Consider the following 23,727-nt stretch of genomic DNA (forward strand, 5'->3'; position numbering starts at 1 on the left):
CTAAACACTGCACATTCCTGCCTTTTTTCTGTCACACAGCACAGCAAGGTGACTTGTTGCGCTGTGTGACTTGGCGATAAACATGGTCCTAATTGACCAAGATTGTGCATTTATTTGTGTGACTTTTTATCAAATGATTGAGTGAATGTTTCAGAAAGTGTAAGCTGCAAGCAATTAGGAAGCCTCTTTTTCAAGAGGTGAATTTTAATTCGAATTAATGACACCCTTCTTTAAAGTATCAGGCTCACACTCAGGGCCTCATTTACAAACCCTTTGTGCCACTGCTGTGTCATTTTTTTTTAATGCAGAGGTGGCACTAGCATTGCAGCGCACTGCTCCAGATTTACAAACCCATGCATTGGGCCCAAAGCATCAGTTTGTAAAGCCCTTAATTCACATTATACCTGTACCCGGTATAATGTATGCAAGGTAGGCATTACCAGGGAAAAAGCCATGCAGAACTGACACAGTGAAATTTACATTTCACTGAGTTATTCTGCAACTTCAGTGCATCAGAATTTTACCGCCTGCTCAGAGCAGGCGTAAAATTGAAGTGGGGCTTTTTCCATTGGGAGCATCCTCGCATTACTGGAGTAGCATCATTTTTATAACGATACTCCTGCAATGCATGTGTTTAGCACCAACAGATGAATCAGAATTTCTGACGCATCTGTGAAAACGTGCACCATGGAGCTCTGTACTGTAAATACAATGTGTCCATTGCGTCCTTAGGGGATCTTAGGGAAGAGCAAGTAATCTGACGCACTAATGTCGATACATCAGATTCTTGTAAATGAGGCCCTCAGTGTGAGACTCGCACTCAGTGCAAGATACAGTGTACCAAGTTGTAAGACTTCAATGTCATTAGCTTGAAATTGGTCAGAAGCAGATTACTTTTTCATGAGCCACTGGGGCAATTTATCTTGAGAGGTGTTTGTGGTCAAAGTATTTTGCGCCCTGGGAGTGTAGTGTTCCTTGTGGGTCAGTTACTTTTGGAAACCATTTGTCAACAGTTAATCAGCCAAATGATCTGTAGGAGTTTCATAAAATGTTTTAGGTGGGTTCAGTGAATCCCAAAACTGGGCAACTAGGACACAACAGAAGGAAATCTGGCACACCTTGTTCAAGGTTTGCAGGGATCGCCAGTGTAGGATACTGAAAACTTTCAAAGTCTTCACAAAATTATAAATATTTCTGGAAACCCTCAAAGCTCTCCATTGGCAGGAACTCGACTGCAGCAGGATGGGGTCAAAGAGAGAGGATTTGATAAACTCCACAGATGGAGCTCTCTTAGTGGAAATAGATAGTGCAGGGGCACAGTCATGCCATGCAGTCACTGCTTTAAATGTGATTCCTTACACTGTTTTAGATTCTTGTTATTTTCCCTGGACGACTGAAACAACCCCATCACTTTTTTTACTTTATTCGGGCGGTTTCTGTGTCTTCAGAGCATTCCAGACCTCCAACAATTGCTATTCCAGTACTATTCCTGAATCAAGTTGCTGCCCTACCTCCAAAAGCACTGTGTCTGAAATAATACTGAAAATAGGGCCAGATGTATCATGATATCTAATAGCGATTTCCTAATTGCGATTGTTTGCAAATCGCAATTAAGTAATCGCTATTGGAATGTATGAAACTTCAGGAGTTTCATACTACGATTCACAAGGGCTCGCTCATGGATCTACTTCATTAATATTCATGAGGTAGGTCGCAATTTGCGAGCCATTGCGAATGGCTACAATCAGAGAGATGATGGCCTGATGGGCTTAGCAGACCACCATGTCTGTGATTGCTTTTCAATAAAGCTATTGTTTTTTTTTTATGCAGCCTGTTTTCCTTAAAGGAAAACGGAATGCGTTTAAAAATGAAAAATGAAAAGTTTTCTTTCATTTTTTAAGAGTAGGCTGCTCTTAAAAAATGTTTTTGATTGCATTCACAAAGGAGGAGAGGTCCATCGGGGACCCCTTCCCCTTTGCGAATGGGCTACCACCAATTTGAAATTCGAGGTAACTGCGATTGTTTTGCAACCTCATTCATGGTCATAAAACAATCATATATACCACTGAAATTCGGTTTTAGGAGGGGACGCCCTTGCCACGCCCCTTCCTAATACCGAATCGGTATGTAGTCGCAAATCCAATTTGCGATTCGGTAACAAGGTACCAAATTGCAAACTGGATTTCTTACATACCAAAACACAGTTTTTGTGATCACAAATGGTCCTTTGGGTCGTTTGCGATCGCAAAACCCTTTGATACATCTGGCCCATAGAGTGCTCAAATAGATATACAATTTTGCAGCTAGACCAGACTCCATCTAACCAATCCCGTAACCACATGTTGCCCACTCTAGGGCACTGCTCTGATCCCTCAACTCTTGTAGAAGCAATCAGACTTATCAAGGCTCTGATGGAAGTGATAAGCAACTTGAAGCAAATGATCTTAGGCATGGTGGATACCCTAGCTAAATTATCAGGAGGGTGCTTAAGTAATTCCTTCTTGACCAACATTGGGGTTCAAAGGTTTATTACCCCGCTATGGTCCAGAGGCTCAACCAATCCTGAAGCTGATCCTCAAGAGTACTCTCAGGTACTAGCTAAAGAGTGCATGAGAAGGAGCAGGAACTGTAACAGTCTGGGTGACCTGTATACTAACAAAACTGGTGCATTTCTCCCTCCAACACTGTGTACATTTAAGGCTCCTCATACGACTATTAACAAGGTTACAACCTCCTCTTTGCCTCCATGTTTATTGAAGCCATCAGGCATGTCTTGTCTGAGTCTTTTGTCCAGTTGCTTTATGCCACCCAAAGCAGCTTCGTCTCATGCCAGTGCCTTGAGTACTTCAAGAACACAAGTGGGACATACTGTGTGTAGGTCAAAGGTTCCTAAATACCGACTGTCTTTACTGAAGGAAGAGACTCATTGAAAAAAAAAGGTTCTACATTGGATTAGAAATGTTAGACATTGGTATTTGATTGTTTACTCTGATATTATGCCTGTGAAATGCCACACTATGCTCAGGGGCCAATGGGATTAAATGAAATTGAAGCTTGTAGCTCCTGATCTTGCAGAGGACTTGATTTTGTTAGATCAGGGTACCTCCTCCACAGAGAGGTCCAAAGTTTGCTTTAAGATGAGGCTCCAAGATCATGACTAGAAGGATTTTGGGTACATCACAGGAAGAAGTAGTGAAGGTCCAAGGGCAGTAGTTCACCCAGCGGATAGCAGTTTGACTGCAGTAGATTGACTGTGTAATCTTCCCTTTCCCGCAATGGCTGAGAAAGTCCTCACACACTTTGTTCTTGATATACAACACCTCAATCAGGGAAGTGAAGAGATTATCTTCCCCGACATAGAAGGGAATTGTTTCAATATGTACAAACACCGGGAAATAACGTGGACCCCAAATTTGTCTCAAGTACATTGCATACTCACTTGAGCACAAATTCCAATCCAATGGCAACTACCTTTAAGCTAGTGAACTGGAATCTAGCCAGGATTAGAAATAAATTAGCTGATGAGGACTTTGGAAGATTTATTGATAATTTTCATATTTGTCTTTTTCAAGAAGCCTGGGCTTCTTGGTCAACAGAGTTTACAGGCAGCACTGTACAACGTACAGCATTGATGCTTTGGAATCTAAAGCTGGAAGACTGCTGGAAGGCCATTCAGAGGGCTGAATAGTTGAACCAAAACAGCAAATGACTGTACAGTCAAGGAAATTGATACTTATTCACCTGATTCACTTGCCCTTAGGCTTACCCCGAAGCTAGAGACCCCCTATCTCTTGGTAAACATCTCTAATAAGCCTTCTCTTACAACAAAGCTTTACAGACTCTAAAGACCATGAGTACACTCTGATATGTACATAGGGCCAGGCACTATGTGGTCATCTTGGGAGACATTAACACGCTTAGGCTTGAGAAAAGATGATGCAAAGCCTTGGAAAGACTTTGGAGAAAGTATTATTACGAGGGGGCTAAACCCAACTATAAAGAAGGGATAAAAAATTATCATGGGCACTGTAGAACTGCATGAGCACGTTTTCTTTCGAGTAAAATCCCTAATGCTCAAAAGTGTCTTAAGATGCTCTCTAATATGGTTAAAGAACTTTCTGATTGAAGCAAATTGTCTCCAGCAATTTTGCTTTCTCAGACTCAGTAGGAACAGTTAGCCCTTTTTTTTAAACCACAAAGGTGGTAGATTCCATCTTCATCTCTCCAAGGATCGAAGCACTGTCAGCTGATTTGGTAGTAAATAGTTGCACTCTGAAGTCTACTTAAGAAGTGCATAATGATAATTTGATTAATCCTGCTTCAATATTGAACTCATGGCTACTTTTGGACATCTCTACCTTTAAGGCCATTTTAAAATCAATTAAACCAGGATCTCTGCTGGATCCCTTACCTCCTATTATGTTTGGACTTTTGGACCCTAATTTCTTACAGGTACTGATGGATCTTCTTAACTCTTCTATATGGGAGGGATTTGCCCCCACAAAGCCGGTAGCATGCTATGGTTCTTCCGCTTTTGAAAAAAAAAAAAAATTGGATTCGACCAATTGGTCGCATTTTCATCCAATCTCTTTGTTACCCACTTTCTCCAAAATTTTGGAGAAACATGATAATGCACGGCTTACATTTTTCATGGAGCCTCACAACTTTTTACATCCCTCACAATTGGGCTTCAGGGCTGGACACAGTACTGGATTCACCCTCCTATGCATTACTGAACATCTGAGATGGCACTTAAATGAGGGTGGAACGGGCACGCTCATTTTATTAGACCTTAGTGCAGCTTTGATACGGTGTGCCATTCTATCCTGGTTGAAAGACTACTCTCACTGGGCATTGAAAGTACAGCTCTGGCCAGGTTAACATCATCTCTAAAATAGCGATTGTTTCAAGTTTTCTTGGCCGGTGGTAGGTCAGAGCCTTGGGGCTCTAACTTCAGAGGTAGCTCAGGGCTCAGTCTTAAGCCCAATGTTGTTTAACATTCACGTCCGCCTTTTAGTGGATGCAGTGGAGAGTTGTGGTCTGACCCTCTTATCATATGCATATGATACAAGTCATCTTTTCTTTGTCATCTGCACAGAATCATGGACAATCCGATCTTAACCTGGGCTTAAGCCGTATTGCCTTATGGATGAATAATGACTCACTCAAGCTCAATGGCGATAAAATAGAAGTCATGATCCTGGGAAAAGCTCTCCTCTATGGGGTCCACAACACTGGCCAGAATCCTTAGAGGCTCTTTTCCATTCCATCTTCTAAGGTAAAATATGTGGAGTTCTGTTGGAGAAGAATTTGTCTATGAGGCCTCAGGTGACTAAGGTCACCTCCACCTCCTCTGTGGTGCTCTAGTGGGTGAGAAAGATCATCTGGATGATTCCCCTATCAGCCCAAAGGACTGTGATCCAAGTCTTAATCTTATCCAGATTAGACTAAGGTAATGTGCTGTGCCTAGGAACCGATAAGGCTATGGTCCGGTGGCTGCGGATAGTTAAACATTCAGTTGCTAGTCTTTTGTATCTTCTTTTAAAATATGCCTCGGTCTCACACCTTTTTCATGAGCTTCAGTGGCTTACTATTTTTAAATGCATCCAATTTAAAGCTCTATGCTACATGTGCAAAGCTAAAGCTGGATTAGGCCTGCATTACATTCATGATTTGGTGGTGCCTTATCAGCCCACATGGTCACTGACATCAATGAACCAAGCCCGGTGCACTGTGCCCAGGTTTCACCTGGCCCACATGGGGGGATGCTCCTTTGCATTTCTGGGCCTGAAACTATGGAATTCCCTTCCAGAGTGCTTTAGAAATTGTACAACACTTCTTGAATTCCACAAAGGCCTGAATACTTAAGGCCTAATTTAGATGTTGGCGGTCTTACCACCAAGCCGTGTTCGCGGTGGACCTGAAAAGACCGTCACATTGGCCGTCTCCCTCCCACTGTATTTAGATTCATTGTGGGTAAGCCAAAGACCTCCACAACGGAGTGTATTCTGTCCCACCAGCTGCATCTCGCAGCTGACGCAGTGGATTCCAATGCTGACAATCAGCACTGCATTGCCGTCCTGATGTGGCATCTCACCATGCCTATCTAGATCACTCAGTTGTGCTGGCAGTGTGTCAGCGGTGGGCCCATGATGGCGGGAGTCCATCGCAGGACCTGTTCAGTATAGTACCATAGCTGTGACCACTGGTTGGATGCCAGTAGCCCACACCTGTTGCAAATTGGACAATTGTGAACACCTGCAAACCACATCATGAAACACCCTCCATTTCAGACCATGATCCTTTACAATTCCACTGCAGAAGACCAGACTGTCAGCCAAATCTACAACATAGGAGACAGTTTTTTTTTATTCAGTTTACCTCTCCCTTTGTGTCTTTTTTGTTAAATCTAATGTTTTTTCAGTACCCCTAATTTTTTTTGTACTAGTCTTGTGTGGATATATTATACAATGGCAGGGAGAAATAAATACCCATTTTTGTCATGGTGGATAACGGAGAATTGTCTGTCATGGTGGATGAAAACATTGTAGTAGAGCCATCATTGTTTGGAGCACAAATCCAGAATATTACTGTTAGACCTCACAGTCTTGGGGTGGTCACCCCTACTTTTTTGCCTGCCTCCCTCCACTTTTTGGACATTGTTATTGCTGGTTTTAAGACTCTGCACACTTTATCACTGCTACCCAGTGCTAAAGTGCATATGCTCTCTCCCTTTAAACATGGTAACATTGGATCATACCCAATTGGACCATTTAATTTACTTATAAGTCCCTAGTAGAGTGCACTATGTGTGCCCATGGCCTGTAGATTAAATGCTACTAGTGGGCCTGCAGCACTGATTGTGCCACCCACTTAAGTAGCTCCTTAACCTAGTCTCAAGGCCTGCCATTGCAAGGCCTGTATGTGCAGTTTCACTGCCAATTCAACTTGAGATTTAAAAGTACTTGCCAAGCCTACAACTCCCCTTTTTCTACATAAAAGACACCCCTAAAGTATGCCCTAGGTAACCCATAGGGCAGGGTGTGTTGTAGGCAAAAGGCAAGACATGTACCTAGGTAGTTTTCCTTACTTGGTAATGTATAACTCCTAAATTAGTTTTTACACTGCTGTGAGGCCTGCTCCCTTTACAGGTGAACATTGGGGCTGCCCTCATACATTGTTTGAGTGGTAGCTGCTGATCTGAAAGGAGCAGGAAGGTCAAATTTAGTATGGCCAGAATGGTGATATTAAATCCTGCTGACTGGTGAAGTTGGATTTAATATTACTATATTAGAAATTTCACTTTTAGAAAGTGAGCATTTCTCTGCCCTTAAAACTTTCTGTGCCTTACAATCCACGTCTGGCTGAGTTTCGTTGACAGCTCCTTGTACATTCACTCAAACACACCCCAAACACAGGATACTCAGCATCACTTGCATACATCTGCATTTTGAATGGGTCTTCCTGGGCTGGGAGGGTGGAGGGCCTGCTCTCACACAAGAGACTGCCACACCCCCTACTGGGACCCTGGCAGACAGGATTGAACTGAAAGGGGACCTGGTGCACTTCTAAGCCACTCTTTGAAGTCTCCCCCACTTCAAAGGGACATTTGGGTATATAAACAGGGCCTCTGCCCCTTCCAACTCAGACACTTCCTGGAGAAGAAACTTGTAACCAGAACCTGGATCCTGCCAAGAAAAACTGCCTGGCTGCCCAAAGGACTCACCTGACTGCTTTCTGTGAAGGACTGCTGCCTTGCTGTTGCCCTGCTGCCTTGCTGCTCTCTGGCTGGGGTGAAGAAGTGCTCTCCAAGGGCATGAGTACAGCTTGCCTCCTGCTCCCTGAAGTCTCAGGACCAAAAAGACTTCATCTTTTCAAGAAGGAGTCCTTGTGTGGTGAAATTCGACACACAGCCTGCCAGAAATGACGCACAGCCTGCACCGCAGTGAAAATTTCACTGCACACCAAACTGGAACGCCGTAGCCTGACTTCGCAACAAGAAGATCGACGCAGCACCAGCAACCGGAAATTCGACGCACAACCCACTGGATCGACGCATAGCCGAGCCAGAACAACGCAGCGTGAAGTCCAGAGAGGAATCGATGCAGCGCCTGCCATGTGGTAGAAAATGTGACGCAACACGCACCGGATCGACGCAGCCCCTGTGACTTCGTCCTGCCAGCGCAGACAATCCATGCACCATCCCCGGGGCGTCTGAAAACCCCGCAACCCGAAGAGGATCCATGACGAGCGCCAGAAATGAACGCACAGCAGTCCCTACGTGGAAACTGAATGATGCATTGCCGTGTGTGGCCTGAGAAATCGACGCTCACCCCTTAGTTTCCAAGCTTCTCCTCCTCTGCGGCCCTTTGCGGAGATTTTTCAAGCGAACCAGGTATTTTGTGCTTTAAAGAGACTTTGTTTGCTTTTACAAGACTCAAGACACTTTATATCACTTTTCAATGATATCTCTACATTTACTTATTGCATCTTTGATCATTTTGACATGCATTTAACCAGATAAATATTATATATTGTTCTAAATACTGTATGGTGTATTGTTGTGGTGCTATATAGAGGTATTATATGATTTATTGCACAACTACTTTACACATTGCCTTCTAAGTTAAAACTGACTGCTCAGTGCCAAGCTACCAGAGGGTGGGCACAGGATAATTTGGATTGTGTGTGACTTACCCTGACTAGAGTGAGGGTCCTTGCTTGGAAAGGGGGTAACCTGACTGCCAACCAAAGAACCCATTTCTAACAATTACCATTTCCTAGAAAAGGCAACTGTTTAGGAGGAGGTGGACCGACCTGTGGAGGAAGGATCGTTCACTGGCCTTGAAGTGTCACCAGGAGGCCCAGAAGAATTTGTGGTGGTTCTCCTCTTCCCCCATTGCAACTCTTTCCCTAGGAAGAGAAGGTCCTGCAAATCTTCCATCCTGAAGGCTTGACTGGAATCCCTGGTGGTAAGTTAGATCTATGTATGTCTCCCTAATCACCAATGGAGTCCTGGCAATAAGGTAGACTTTTAGAATGCTGCAACAACCTCAGCAACACAGACATAGCTAATTTTGAATAAACAAGATATGTTGTGTCTTACAAATTACCAGCCGCATAGGTGTAGCTCTCCTTCTAACATAATGCAATATGGATATTCAGATTGTCTGACATTCCCCATGGATCATGCCTTGCATGGGTTCTGCCCCTTACTATCAAAGTATGTTGCTGTGCTTACAAAAACAGGTCTACAACTACATCTATTTTCACAGGAGACTATGTTGTTCCTAAGTTGTATTTTCCCCTAGTCACATTATATCCATATGTGTGTACCAGTTGCAATCATGTTATCATCCCTAAGATAGTCTGAAGGTGAAATGTGCAACGTATTTCGCAAACAAGCTTTGCCCATGGTGTAAACAGATGACCACCACTACCATGATGCTTTGTTATTGGATCTGAAAAACAGTATGGAATATAATGTTATTACACTGTTCTTTACTTCCATATGTTCACACATTTCAAAAACTATTGTATTTGCCAGCTACCATGCCCTTGTAGTGTATCTCAACCATGTTGACACCTGCTCATAGCTACACTGAATTGATGAAAATGCTTACATCAATCATTATCTGTTGAACCTATGATATCCAAAAATATGTTGTGACATGCTGAACAAAATCAGTAGCCACACAAAAGTTAAAATTCACTGTCAATATGATGACCAATTACAGTATTGTGTGCATTATGAACCACTTTGTATTCAATGTTTTTCAGCCTGCTAGGCCTTGGAATGGTCCAGTAATCCAATCTACTCACCACTGCGTTGGTTTCAATGCCTGTCACATGTAACCTACAAATCTGAAATAACACTTTGGCATTTTAGGGCATATCTACAAGGTCAGCACTGGAGCTGTCATCTGTGTATATCAGGCTCCATGGGCAAAACAATGAAAATAACACAGAGGCCCATTCAGTCAATCTCACTCTTTCTAGGTTTTAGGTTGGCCCTTTTGGAGGCAAATACACATGAAATGCACAGACAACATTTTAAACACATATCCTCTGTATCCTTCACAGGTCCAACCACCCGGCCAAGTGCAACATCATCTGTCAGCCAAGACACCTCCACTCCAGCCCAGGAGCAAGCCTTCAGAGAGGACTCCAATGCTGCAAGTCTGGATGGTGAGGAGCAAGCTGGCCCATCTGCTCTACCTGGACACTCTGCTCCAGTGAGTCACACCCCGGCCACAGCTACACCTCCAACCACAGCTGCAACAAGACCACAGTGTGAGGACTCCTCCACTTCCTGTGCACCAAGAACCAGCACTCCAGTTCTGTGCCCCTTTGTCCTCGCTACTCTTGAGCCACCAACAACTCAGCCTCCAGCTCTACCAGGATGCAGTGGTTTGGGGCACACTTAAAGGGCACAGGCTATTGGGGGTAGGGCTCATGGGAATGAATCTGTGGGCCAGCCAAGGGACGCCACCTGGGTGTTAGTTAACCAGACCACCGTTGACCAAGTCTTGGGAATCAGTCCAAGACGTGATGGACCAGGGCCTAAATGAGCTCTGGTACATTAAGCAGGTACAGAGGGAGAACAATGCAGAGATGCAGAACATCCATTCCAATTTGTGCTCCTTGACTGGGGTGATGTATGACTTTTATCACACTATGTGCAGGGCTTTTCTGATTCCATCTGTCCTGGTCCGATGGAATAGGAAATGTATGTTGAACATACTAATGTTACAAACAGGTCCTTGTAGAAATTGAGTCTGGGTTACAAAAAACACTTCTAAACCCAATATCTGTGACATTTAGAGTTATATGCCCCACTACCTTGATACCATGGAGGAAAGGAAACATGCAATAGGAACAAATGAAGTAGGCAAGCTATCACTGGTGCATGACCTCAGTTGGAGCCATACCATCTGCCATCACAAAAATAAATCTAGATTAATAACACCAATAGTTCACATCATGGCAGTGGCAGCATTCAAGACCATACATCCTGCCCTCACAAAATGAATACTAGATCAATAACACCAATAGTCCACATCATGGCAGAGACATTTGAGGCCACATGACCAGAACAGGACACTGTGGCAATATCTGGCTCAATGGAACATTCACAACTCAGTGGTGTGCTAACAAAAAGTCCTATCACTAATGATGAAACACATCAACAGCTACCTCCGCAGTCCACAAATTGAAAAATTAGCCAGTGTGAAAGGAAAGCAGTATGCTAGGGCTTAACATACACAGCTCAAGTGGTACATATTGTCTTGATGGCACCATCACACAGGAAACAGGTCAGATACAGTCTTCAGAATGTCCATGCTATCAGAGTGCAAGTTGTCTTTGTGAAAAAAAAGAAGATTCATCCATCCCAAGTGGAAGTCTGTCCCATGATCAACACATGTACACTTTGTACTTCAAAAAAACAAGATATCACAGCAAATGTCACAATGTTGAAATGTCCAATTGAAAATTACATGGTGAATGACCCTGAAACAAAATAACAAAGCAAAATTAATTTTACCACATATTAATATGAAATCACTTGACAAGTCATGAGGACACACATACTTAGCACAAGCACGGTTCATCTATGTCAATGACCACATAGCCCAATGTAGAGAAACTCTGATCCACTAACATATTTGCCTTGAACTTTCCTGCATTGACTATTCATAACAATTTACCATAGAAGACAGACATGTACCTCAGGGCCTAAGTTGTACTTACATTGAAGTTTTAATCAGGTGAAAAAGTGGGCTATCACATTTTAACATAAGTCAACTCATTCTTCTTCACCGATGTCATCTTCATAGGGCATTTCAACATCCTAACCCGGGGGCTCATCTCGGTCTCCCTCCTCTGCAATTATAGGGCTGTCTCCCCTCAGGGCAATGGTATGGAAATTGCAGCAGGCAACTGTGATTTGGCACACCTTATCAGGTGAGTAGACAAAGGCTCCACTGGTCTTGTCTTTGCACCTAAATCTAGCCTACAGGAGCCTGAAACCCTGATCCACTGGCCTCTGTGTTCAGCAATGGGCCTCATTGAAGCAGACTTCCCCTGGCATTGCTGGACTCCTCAACAGTGCCAATAACCGCAGTCTGTTAAGATACGCTGCATCTTCTACACAGAGGAAACACATCAACAGATCAGTCACATATCAAACCATTGTCCCTTCCTTTAACTAGGATTCAGGCAAAAGATCAACAAGTCATGTTGTACTTACCAACAAGCCAGGCCCTCTCTGGCCCAAGTTGTGATATCTGCATGGGTATACTGGTGTTCCGCAGTATGAATGAATCATGTGTTGACCAAGCGAAGAGGGCAGATACTTGAGATGTATAAGTCTGGTAAGAAGACAACTTGCACATTGATGGAATGGAAGTTTTTCAGATTGCGGTAGACCTGTTCTCTGTTGTGTGGTGGCACAAAGGCAATATATGTGCCATTTATTGCTTCACCCACATGTGGTATTCCACCCAAAGCATAAAATTCTCCCTTTGTGGTGGCCAAATCCTGTGAACATGGGAATTGGATGTAGCTGTTGATGTTTTTCATCAGGGAAGCAAGGACTTTTTGTAGCAGGCCACTGAATGTTTGCTGGGACATGACCCCAGATACTACAACAGTTTATTGAAAGGTGTCTGTGGTTACAAAATGTAGTACTTACATGAGTTTTACTATCGGTTTTATGGCTGTTGGATTCCTATTGTGAGGCAGGAGATCAGGCTCTAACTGATGACACAAATCCAGGATAGTTTGTCTATTTAGACAATATTGCATGATGATGCCCCTCTCCTCTATTGTGGCAAGGTCTGGAAATGGCCGAAATACCTGAGACTGTCGCTTCCTACCCCTGGCTGTGTTCAGACGTCTTTATGTAAGGAATAGAAAAGAGCAGGTGAAATGGTCACACCATCATACACATCAGAATTCTGGGTAACAGTAGAAATTTAATCGGGTCATACATGTATACACACTGACATCAAATATTTGGTCCACTAAGATCTTACAAAATGCATATTTAGGATTTTGCAGTCATCATGTGCAAATAATATATACCTTCAACGGAGGTAGTACTTCCCACGTGGCGCTATCGTTGTTAAAGACAGTCACACTTCACATTTTATCGTGTGATATCTTGCCAAGAGAAGTGTTGTTTGTATCTGACATTTAGAATAGAATTTAGAAATGCACTAGCCTCCATTTTGAGTGCTGGTGAGGCAAAACATTTGTAAAATGTGCAGCTTCACAACCTAAAATGTGGTCTGCCTGACCTTGTTATCAAGACATTGGCTGACCGATGGCTGTCAGAGGACATTGACTAATAGGTGGAAACCTCCACAATGGACCCGGCTATAGGCTAACATGTGTGACGGCTACACACGAAAGCCATTGGCTGTGTCGGTCTCTGTCAAGGATTGCATTTGCCGTGTACTTGTATCCCACATTGTAAAAAAAACAGTCACTTGCCTCCTAACGCTGCAGTCATCAAGACCTCCTCATTTTATGCTGCTGTTACCGACCTGCGAGAGCCAGGATGCCGGGCAAAGCCGGTGAACAGGCCCCTCCCTTCTCCCTTGAGGAGCTGGAGCTCCTTGCGAGGGAGGTTCTGCCCCTATACTGCCAACTCTATTCAACCCCAGAGGAACAGGTACATTTCTGACTGGTGAATGTCTGACTGAGTAACCTCTTCCTTTCTGATTCACAGGGTATGTGGTACTGTTTGGTAATGTGGGTGGTGTTGTGCTTGGAGTTGGAGTTCTAGTAACTGTTTTATAAATGTACGCTTGAATTTATGAACAGTGATGTAACAGCAGTGCTGCCTAACAGTGACACTGGTTTGTCTTTTAAGTGATATATACAGGTCAACGCCCACCAGAACTGGGATATCTGAGAGGCTATCATCAAGAAGGTGTAGGCCCTGGGGATCCACAAGTGGCGTAGCCTGCACTGTAGAAAGAGGTGGGAGGACCTGTGTTGGGTGAGCAGAAAATCTGCAGAGAACCAAGTCTGGAAGTCCTCCAAGCAATCCAGGTGGGTGCACCACACCCACACCCACCTAATGGCCCGCATCCTTGCGGTGGCTTCTCCGGAGCTTGTTTGGCAGTTGAGGGCTCAACAGCAGCAATAGGGGGTAAGTCATTGTCTGTAGCTATTGTTGTGGTTTGACCTCTTTACCTTCCAGCTATGTAGTATGCCATCAACTTTGAGGATGACACACATTCAAAGGCTATGATGATTTCTCAAGGTATTAGTTGATAAGACACTGTCTGATGCTATGTTCAGTGTATTGCTTTGTGCTGTAGCATGCCACTAGATTCCTCCTCACAGGGCAAGTACTGTTGTGGGCAGACACATGGCTGCATGCAAATAAATGGATTGCCAGCATTTTCACAATGACATGAGGGACAGTTTCACAAAACATGTCCCATGTTATGATTGGATCAGGTGTGATGGTATGTTACAAATGTGTGTAGTGAATATAAGCTTCAATACTGGTGACTGTGGCAAACTGCACAATTATGGAGCAGCTGATATATCAGACTTGACATTGCTAATTTGGTGCTATGACAATCTAAGCATGTGCATCTGCTCCAAAAGTTTTGATATTCTTTGTACAGTGGCATCATTCCTTATCTGACACATGTTTGAAAGCTTCTCCAGCAATTTTGTGATAATTTATGAGGGCAGTAGCAGGGGGACCTGAGCCCTTCACAAATGTGCATCTAACCCAGTCTGTGATTGCCAGTGTGAATTTCTATGCCAAACTGTGTTGTATGCAGAAGACAGGAATGTGTCCACATTGGTGAGAGAGTTGTGCTTCCCGCAGACTTCATTTTTGTGTCCTTAGTCATGGTCAGAGGAGAAAATTATGATGGGGAGCAATGTGATACTGAAAGGGACATTTGCATGTGGAAGGTAAAATCACATAGAAGTTGTGGTGTCTTGTTTTGGGCAGACAATTTCCATCCAAAAAACTTACTCTTTGGAAGAAGGCAAACAATTATAGCTCTGTGTTGCAGTGGTTCAGAGATGTAGCCAGGCCTATGTGTTTTTCATGCTGTTGGAACCCTTTGTTAAGGAGTAGGCTACAAGTGTATAAGTGACAAAGGCATACAGGATATGGAAGCTGAGAGAAGGGATAACTGAACTTGTTGCAAATCTTGTGTGATGTGCCATTGTATACTCACAGATACACTATAACTGTTGTATCTTTTGTTTCAGCATCAACTGGGCAAGACAAACACAACAGTGGCCACATCGGTGGAGATGAAGCTGGCCACTAGGTATTGGGTGTGGACAGCAAAGACACTGAGGGTCCTAGTGGCACGGACGGTGAGGGGACTGGCCAGAAGGCCATGAGTGATTCAACACCTTCCTCAAAGGCCTCCAATGAAGACCAGTCCTTAGTGGAGGTGGACCCTGGGGAGACTGTGACACCTGCATTGTTGTCTGACCCCCATTCCAATCTCCACCCTCCCTCTTGCTCCCCCCCACTTGGCCATAGCCCCCCCTCCCCTAAAAAGGATGGTGTCTCCTTTACTGCAGGCACCTCTGCCCCTCCCCCAGTGTCCAAGGCTGCACTCACTGAGGAGGCTCTTGATCTTTGAAGGATGATCGCTGTAGGCCAGACCATCCTATTGAAAGCCATCCAGGGGCTGGCTGGCCACAAAACCCAAATCTTAAGTGGGTGGCACTCATGGTGGTCTGTCTGGCCTGCAGCTGTCATTCCAAGGTCTGGCCTCCTCATTGGCCGCAGCCTCCCACCCACCCCAACCGTATGCCCAGACTTCCACCCCCTACCAAACCCAGATCCCTCAACCCAGCCCTGTCCAAAGCACATGCAAAAATATACACTCACCCACAGCTAGCCCCACAAGCAGCACATCCCAACAAAGACACATAAAAAAACATAAGTACAGAGACAGACATGCAGACATCCACACACAACCACCACCACTGCCGCCACCACAGTGACTTTCCCAGTTAGTACACGCACTACTCTCTGCCCCATAGATGCCCCTTCTAGAGGAGTTTTATTCAGACAGTGAATTTAGGAGGCAAGTGATGGCCCTGAAACCCATTGTGGCCCAAAATGGCTGTGACAATATGGACTCATGACATTTCATGAGTGACTAAACACATCAATGTATAATGTATTTTATTTTGAGTATACCTTTGTCCTGGCCTTATTATTCAACTGTAGCTAAATGTTTGATGATGATGTTATTTCTGTGTATGTGTGAGCCATGCACTTCCTCTCATTTGTGAGAGATACAAAACAGGCTGTATGTTTTAGTTATTGTTTAATGCATACATTAGTGTTGTACATTAGTGATGGACATATTAATTTTGGTGCAGGCATTCATGTTGTTACTGGACACTTACACCACATTTCTATTTGTGATTGTTGAGACTTTTTGTGCAGGTGTCCATTGCCATGTAAGCAGTGTGTACAAAATTGGTTGGTGCTCCCTATATCTCGAGGTCTTTTCTGATACATTTGCAGGCTTCTACATTACACATTTCAGCTTTGCGCCAGACTATGGTGGTGTGTACACAAATTATTGAGCCATGCTCGTCTAGTTTTACTATGCAGCTACACCTCTGAGGGTAACAGGAATGCCCGTGACTTACCTTTCGTGCCAGTGACGACGGGGTTGATTTCCATCTTGTAGCTGTTCCAGGAGCGAAGGGAGAACTGGTAGCAACAGGTTCATGGCAACAGGATACATGAAAAGCTTTCAGAGGGTGAGTTTCATGTTAACATAACTGCCAATCTGCCAACTCAAGTTCGGAGGTTTAGCCGCCACAGTTGCGTCAGTGGGACCGCACATTGTGATTGGGTCAGTGGTAAAAGGGACTGGAGTCCTTCTGCCAGACACTTTAGTCTATGGTGCCATTGATGCGGGTGAAGATTCTTAGCGGTGACAGCGGCCTATGCTCAAGCTGACATCTAAATACGGTGGGCGGACCATCATGGTAGTGGGCGGGTTTCCCATTGAAAAGTGGATGGCAGGACCATTACTGCCAACATCTAAATAAGGCCCTTGGTTATTTTAAACTGCATTTGAAGACCCTACCCTTTGCTCAGCTGCAGAAAACCCTTTTTGGGCAGCTGCACGTTTTACAAGACCATAATAATAATAACATCTCTTTTGAGTCCTGTACCCAATGTTAGAGTTGAGCTGAAGACTAATATTGGGGAAATCCTTCTCTATCTAATCCGAGGAGGAGCATTAGAATGAGTACAGCCATTTTACAGTTAGTAGACATAGCTGTGTCCCATAGCCTAAGAGCATGCCAATGCCATTCCATTTTGGACTGCAGAGCTAAAGCGATAGTCAAGAGGGGTGACTACAAAAGCAACATTGATTAGATATTGATCAGTGTTAGAATTTGTTATGAAATGGCTGATATGGAGGTCATTGAGCCCCAGCAAAGCGATCACCATCTACTCATACTCAAATAAAGGAGTCCCACATTAGGTATATGACATGTCCAGAGACACTCGCATCTCATGTAACAGTTTTGACTGACAACAGATGTAATATAATATGGACATATGAAATCCTGCAAATGTCTTAGAAGATACCTATAATATTCTAAGAATAACCTTAACTGCTCTTGAGGACCAGGACTTTCCAGACCATAGTTTTTCATGAAGAATTGTTCTTAATATTGAATGAACTCTTTCTGAAAGACGTTAAAAACTGTAACATCCCCCCTAAAATGCTCAAGTGGTTTAACCACTACTGCAGAGAGACTAAAACCGATCTTGTTAAAGCTATGAAAAGTAAGGTGAGACCTAACATCATTACTTGCAGACAAAAATATGCCAAGGTTGTGAAATCCAGCAAGTCCCGGTGGGAAGCCAAGATATGGGAGGACCTGCTGGTAGCAGCAAAGGGAAAAGACAGCAGAGGGTTCCGTCATCTCTTTGCACATGATGAGTGCAGGGATGAAGCTCAGTCAGAATGCCACATTTCCGCTAGGGAGTGGGTTGAGCATTTCACAGCTCTTTATGCTAATTTAACATACGGGGATGAAAAGGATATCCTTATGTTCCCACTTGTCCCCAAGGGAGTAGAAAGACTCTTAACGCAAACCATGCTAAAAAAAAAAACATGGGGAAAGCGCTTGACCTTGACAATATCCCTTCTGATCTGTATGGTTCAGAACCTTCAATATGGGGAACATGTATAAATAATTTGTCCAGCAGGAGCCCCCATTCCCAATTTCTGGAATGGAGCTAAAATAATACATTTTTTTAAGAAAGGAGCTATGCAAATCCCTGACAACTACCGCCAGCTTTCTTGATAATATTCAGAAGATATGCGCAAGCAACTCCCCACAAAACTTTGGGAGTGGACATCAGCTAATACTGGATTCAAAGCTGAGAGAAGCATGATTGATAAGGTCCCACTGTTCATGACTATAAAACGGATATCCATAGGCATAGATCAGGGCTCCCTGTATGCCGCATTTGTGGATCTGCAAGCTGCCTTTAACCTAGTCCCAAGGATAAAACTGTGGGAGATCTTGGGCAAAATGGGGGTTCCTGCTGGCCTATTGTCCTTGATCCAACAATCATTTGCAGATAACTTTGCCGGAGTTAGGTGGGGAGCGGGTGGGGAAACCACAGATGATCCCAATTAGAGGAGGTGTCCACCAGGAATGCATCTTCTCATCTATGCTCTTTTTGTTATTTATCAATGGCTGCTTTCCCTACCTGTTGGTCTGTGAGCATGACTCTCCCAAAATGGCTGGTCTAAAGGTTCTGAGCTTACTATTTGCAGACAACACACTTCTTTTCACAAAAACTTCAAGGGGCTTATGTATCCTTTTGGAAAAGTTTAGTCTTTTCTGCAAAAAACATGGCTTCGAAATAAATGGCAGGAAAACCAAATACATGGTGATCAGCCCTGGTAAAAAAGCTAGAGAGAATGAAGTCCTAGAAGGCTCTATATTGGAAGGGGTCTCTAAATTTGCCTACATAGGGGTGAGACTCACTGATTCACATAGATGGATTGCATGGTTATAGAAAAGCTCATAGACTTTAAGGCACAGAGCTCGGACCATCATTAAGTTTTCCAATCAAGCTTCTCCATATCCTATCTCACCAGCCGTGGAGATTTATAAGACACAAGCATGTGGGGGTAGCTCTGTACGGGACAGAATTGTGGTGCTTTTGCAAGCTTGAATTGCTTACGAGAAGTGAGAACTCCTTTATTAAATCATCCTTGAGCTTTCCACTGGTGCACTACTACTCGCGCTAATGTTTGACAAACTTGAAAGCAATCTTGGACATAGTTATCTTAAAACCAATTTTATATTGATTAGATAAAGGACAACAACGGAATTAGCACCCTATAAAGAATGTCTCAGGGAGATACTGGCTAACCACTTGTTGCAGATAATTCCTTGGCTATCTTATATAAAAGCTTGGTTGACTAGGTTGGGCCGGAGCAAATACTGGTTGCATCCCACCACAATACCCCCAAGTGCCCAATAAACTGTAAAATCTTGTTCCTGGAATATTGTTTTAAGTGCTAGAATACCTGCTATTTCTTCAGGTAGTCTTTTACATAGCTACTTGTCTTTCAAGTGTGTTCCACAATTTGAAGAATTCTTGGATTATGTCAATCCTCTCTCACAAAAGCTTTGTTTATTAAATTCAGGCTTGGGATCCTGCCCTCGGCATCCTTTGCCTGTTCATGGAACAAAGGTGATAACCTCACTGATCTATGCCCCATGGACTGCCACGCTGTTGAGTAAGGAGATCCCTTATTATTTTTCGGTTGTGCCTATGGAAAGTAGTGTGCCCGGCGGAGTGTCCCCTTTCCTGCCTTTTTGGACCTAAAGATCGCCACAACGCCTTGAGAATTTGCAAGACAGACAATAGGAGTAGCATTACCTACTTGATCTCAAGATATCTGCAGGATTGCTGCTAACAATAAAGCGCTAGGGGTGTGTTTTAATGTGTTTAATGCACCGGGCACCTCAGCCATTATGAAAACATAAGAGTCTTAAGCTATCACCTATTTATAATGAGCCCTAACAGCATTTTTTTCGGACAGCATAATGGACCTTTTTGAGACCCTTTTTATGATTTTTCTTGAGGTTTTTGTTTATCTGGTAACCGGATCAGCACTGAATTCCAACAGATTTATTTTTCCTAATGAATGTACTAGAGTTGTAAGCTGATCTGATTTGGTTAGTTCTGTAATAAATGTTGTATTTTAGTGCTGTATGTTTTTATGACACTTATATATGTTTTTAATGTGTACTTTAGGGTTCTGTGAACAGGTACGTTAACAAGGCATATTATTTAATATGGGTTCAAACCAGTGACCAGAAATAATGGAAACAACTCTCAAGCAAGTGCACTAACCACTTGAGTTATCGAGTACTACTAGTCATTATTTACAGCGCTTTAACATCATAGAGCTATCTCTAATAAAATTCAACAAAACTATTATTATATGCTGCTAATTACTGGTAAATGTAGTGCCTATTTCCAGGACTGGAATGAATGTTGCACTGAAACGTTTAGACCTGGAGGCATCATTAACTGCCAGGGTCCACTGCCTACATGGCAAGTGCAGATAAGGAAGGTTGGCACCTTGAATATGGTGACCTCGGGAAGCAGTAAGTTACAATGATTTGAGGAGACTTGCATCCCTTCTGCTTGGCCTGTGTCTAACTAATATTCATTCCACCCCAACTTGACGGTAACAATACAAAGATGCATTGTGGCATTGCCTTTTAACCCTAACGTCTGTATTTATTTGGGTACTGGGGACACACTGGAGACAATGTGAGTGACTGAGGGCCAGATGAAGAACGATTCTAAATCGGACACTCACCCTGATCCCCTGGTGCCTTCCTGCAAATCACAAACTCACCAGTGAACTCTCACCCTGCAGCAATAAGCTACATAACTTGACAATAGGATCTGACCCTACCAGAACAGATCACAACAGGCATTTGGCCCAAGTGCAACACCCCAAACACCCCCCTCAAGATATGCCACTGGCGTTTGGAGGCTAACAAGATACTCCTGCAGTATTCGTCTTATAAATCTAAGCATATATTTTAGGAGGTCGAACATGCCGAAATGTGGGTGAAAAATGGCCACTACTTAACTCAGCATGTTCTCATCTGATTCCCATTTTTCGGTCACAAACTCCTAATTAGGATTTATTTATAATACCTGATAAATTCCGACCCAATGGAGCTGGATTGTATCAGGTCTGGTAAATATCTACCAAAACACTGGGCCACTCATAATGAAGGCCTTGAAGGTAAATTCTAATTCTGAGTTACTTGAAGACAACTGGTGACCATCGTAGCCAGGCATGAGGTACAATGCAATGACTGCCCTGTGCCCTTCTTCAAAGAAAACAGGCATGACTTTGTCCAATTTATCTACAAACTTGACAGGCTCAAATGAAGATATCATTGAGGGCAAGATCCCATGGAGGGTCCCCCAAGAATAGCAGACCATCATCAGCATACAAAGTTATGAAATGCAAAGTGCCAAACAACCTGACTCCCCTCCGTTCTATCAGGCACTGTACTAGGCATGCAAGGGGTTCCATGGCCAATGCAAAAAACAGAAGGAATAATGCTGGTGGATGTCTCATTGTTCCTGTCATCTATCAGAGATTAGTCAGCCTGATTGTGGGTCCAGTATATACAAGTTGAATCCATTGAATTAATTGCATATCAAATTTCATGGGTCACAATGTGTTATAACTATAGTCCTAGCTCAGTGTTTGGCATGCCTTCTTGCTATCTAAAGATGCCAATAAAGACATCCAGTGCCCCTCAGAGAGATGATCTTTTACATGATGTTGTTTCGTCAGGTTAGACGACACGCTGTAGTCTGGCACAACTCCACTCCTGTCAGGGTGGACCAGAGAAGGAAGCACTGATAGCAGTGCTTAATTTGTGCTTGTTGTTTCCGGTGCTGAGCACTGCCACTTATTTTTGAGGGCCGGCGCTTATTCTTCTGCCTTAAGCATTTACAGCGACCAAAAGACACACATGGGAAAGACGGAGGAAGAGAAAAACGAAAAAGCGTCACAAAGGTAGAAAGCAGAGAGCTGAAAGAGTGAGCTGAAGGGGCAGTGATTGGCTTTAAATGGATTGAAGAGGCCGAGATATCTCCAGGATTACGCCGCCTCAGTATTCTATGTTCGCACATTTAAATGCAGCAACCGCGTGTTTAAAAGGAGGGCTTTGGGCACCGGCAAGTATTGATTTACAAATTAAACACTGACTGATAGCAATCTGCTGGCAGCATTATGACAAATAACTTGTAGTCAGAGTTCAGCATCGATAGTGGCTGATACAAGTCTCTGGTCAGTAAGTCAGTAAGTGGTGATCTGACTTAGGTGTCAGCACTATCAGTGCATCTTTAATTGAGATTGGCAAACTTATTTTCTCCACAGAGGCATTATACAGATCCAATAACCACGCTGAAAGCAGTTCAACAAAGTGGCATGAAATTAAATCTTTCATCTGTTCCTAGAGTTTTACCATATGGCATAAGTTTGACTGCCTCATCATCTCATTAGACCTAAATAGTGCATGCATGTCCTGCCTCCATTCTGATCACAATTACAGGAGAGCAGCTCTCCCTAGCATTGATGCATATGAACCGAACCACAGAAAAGGGTACACCAAATAATGATATTTGCCAAAGATATCATTGATATCTCCTTGGGTGCATCCTAATCTCTCCCTGTTCCTCATTTAATTCGGTCCATTCTTTCATGCTAAATGGTGAAGCCAACACATGGATGATCTGTTCCCTCATTAATGCAATGTGACTGTTTATTAATGATAATCTAGGTAACACATTGACTCCAAAAAGAGCAGCATACCTCTTTGTCTCTAGGATTTTCACTGTCAGTGCCCTCTTATCCAGCTCCATATCATCACTTCCTGTGTTGTAATTTCCTGCATCAAAGTCGGCCTAACTCCACACACATGGCCATATTTACAAGCAGCTTGCACCACCAGTGCCTCACTTTTTGTGATGGACCGACAGCACAGGCTGCAGACCCATATCTACAAGGCACCGCAAAGCCACTTTGTGTGGCTTTTCATGGCCTTGTAGATATGGAGCACACTTTGTGTGGCTTTTCACAGCCCTGTAGATATGGAGCAAGGCAATGCTGCACAAGGCATATCTTTGCCTTACTCTGCATCAAAGAGGAGTTCTATGGGTTTTGCAGTGGGTGTTCCCATGCATTTCCCATAGATTTTGACATATTCCCAAATTTAAAAGGATTTGCAAACTTGTAAATGTGCCAAAAGCCTAAGCCTCCCCAGGGGAGGCATAACGAGGGGAAATAACATTATTTCTCCTTATTTGTTCCTCTTTCTATGTGTGCTGAATTCTGCAGCACAAATAGAAGGAAAACGTCTCCATTGATTGCTTTTGTGCAAGAAGGTGTCCCTTCCTGCACAAAAGCAATCATCCCTACAACGCAGACACCCTTGCACATTGGTGTAAGGGTGCCTGCGTTGGCACAAGGCAGCCAATTGCGCGTCAGCGCACTGGAAGAGGACAGGAATGTGCCACATCTCATAGATACAGCCCATTCAAGCCCTTTTCTTTTGATGCAGGGCAGCGCAATAAAGTGACTTTACTGCACTGCCCTGTGTCAAAATGTAGTAAATATG

This window comes from Pleurodeles waltl, chromosome 4_1 (genome assembly GCF_031143425.1).
Source record: "Pleurodeles waltl isolate 20211129_DDA chromosome 4_1, aPleWal1.hap1.20221129, whole genome shotgun sequence".
Lineage (NCBI taxonomy): Eukaryota > Metazoa > Chordata > Amphibia > Caudata > Salamandridae > Pleurodeles > Pleurodeles waltl.